We start from the raw sequence: 2198 nt of genomic DNA on the forward strand, positions 1-2198 counted from the left end.
ATGTGTGAGGCAATGTGACTTGCTGTTTTTTTGGGGGGGAAGGTCAATGTGGGAGCAATGTGGGTTTTTTCTGTAGGGGTCAGCCAGCGTTTTTTTTTTTGTGTGGGGAGCAACGTGGGTTTTTCTGTAGGGGTCAGCCAGTGTTTTTTTTTGAGTGGAGAACAATGTGGTTTATAATTATTCTGTGTGGCCAGCTAATGTAATTATTTTTCCTTTGGGGGCAATGTTTTTTTTTTTTCTGAGGGGGCCAGCCAATGTTATATTTTTTTCTGGGGGGCAATGTATGTGTTTTATTCCTGTGGGGGCCAATGTATGTGTGTTTTATTCCTGCGGAGGCCAATGTAGTGTTTTATTCCTACTGAGGCCAAAGTATGTGTGTATTATTCCTGCGGAGTCCAATGTTTGAGTGTTTTATTCCTACGGAGGCCAATGTATGTGTGTTTTATTCCTGCGGAGGCCAATGTATGTGTGTTTTATTCCTGTGGAGGCCAATGTATTGTGTTTTATTCCTACAGAGGCCAATGTATATGTGTTTTATTCCTGCAGAGGCTAATGAAGTGTGTTTTATTTCTCTGGGGCCAATGTAGTGTGTTTTTTCATCGGTCGCAAATGCCGCATTGCCGGATGGTGTGCCTTGGCAATTTTAAAATCTTGCGCTGTGTGCCTCAAGTTGAAAAGGGTTGAAAATCTTTGCTGTAGGGAATATAATGGAGGCATAATGTGAAGTTCTAAGAATAGACATAAAATGAACAAAAAAGTTCTAAAGAGAGGATGAAAAAGATAGGCCTATTTCATATGTGACCAAATATAATTCATGATGAGCGACTAATATCAGGCACATTATCAAGCAAAACTTGGAGAGAGATAAAGTGAAAAGAGATAAAGGACCAAGCAATAAGCTCCTAAATGTCATGTGACAGGCTATGGGGCTGAATCAGCATTGCAAGCAAGTACAATGCTGAACGCAGATTCCCGACTATCGGGAATCTGAGCGTATGTAGGACTCATTCTGCGAGTGTGAAGAATGGGTCCTGTGTAATCGCAAGCAACCCTTTCTGTGCCTCTGCCTGATTGACAGGCAGAGGCATTTTAGGGATGGGGCGGAGCGGTAGCGGCCACCGTTCCCAGAAACGGGGGCGTGTCTGCCCCTTTTTCCAGGAGTGGCAAGGCCAGGGTCTCCTGGCCTCGCAAGCCGGCCAGTATGAGTAAGCTGAGGCTTACTCAGCTGGCTCGTGGTCCGACGCCATCCACCATCATGACCATCGACCATTGATAGTTGCGATAGTGACTCCAGCCTGCAACCTCGCAGTGCTGGGATTGCAAATGCAGCAGGGGGTGTAAAACACCTCCTGCTACATTTGCATATTTACAGTGATGGAATTGCAAAGCTGCCTGTGTGCAGCTTTGAAACTCCGTCCCAACCTGAATCAGCCCGTGTTTGGAAAGTGACAGGAGCTGATTAGTTGGTAGTTTATTGCTCTATCATTTATCTCTCTCCAAGCTTTTATAAATCTGCCCCATAGTGCTCTGTTGGAACTAGATGAGATAATGAAACTTAGTGGCATCACTAGGAAGGTGCAGGGGGGGGTGTGGGCTGTACCCGGGTGCAAACTCCCCTTCAGTGACAGGAGCTGAATTATGCATTGTGGCATTAAGTGCAGCACTTAGCTCATGACACTGTGAGGGAGCCGGCACTATACACAACAGTCCTTACCTCCTACACACCGCCCAGTAAGAAGCACGGAACCATGGGGGTTCAGGCTGTGAGACCATGCCCCCTTCCCAAATGGCCAAGCCCCCATGTCCACAAAGGCACTACCTCTTTTGGCAGCAGAGCATCCCTCCCCTCACCGAGTGACACCATGGGGAGGGACAAGAAAAGCTAACATAATACTGTATTTACACAAGAACAAAGCTTGAAACAAAAAATATTTTTGAATTAGATGCAAACAAATCATCAATTCAATGATTATACCATGGCTAACTCCAAAGCCAAATTGGTTCTTCAGATGAGGTAAATTGGGGTGTTGTAATTTCAAGGTTTTTCTATCATAAGAGAAACACTTAAAAACAAAATAAGTATTACTCTTCAATAGTGTATCAGTAGGTGCTAAAGAGGTTCGTCTGACAAAGTATCAATATTGGGGATTGCCAAACGACTGCAAGAGGGGGTAATACATTTGAAATATTCTGACACT

The sequence above is a fragment of the Taudactylus pleione genome, unplaced genomic scaffold (genome assembly GCF_031769625.1).
Source record: "Taudactylus pleione unplaced genomic scaffold, aTauple2 ptg000032l, whole genome shotgun sequence".
In the NCBI taxonomy this organism is placed as follows: domain Eukaryota; kingdom Metazoa; phylum Chordata; class Amphibia; order Anura; family Myobatrachidae; genus Taudactylus; species Taudactylus pleione.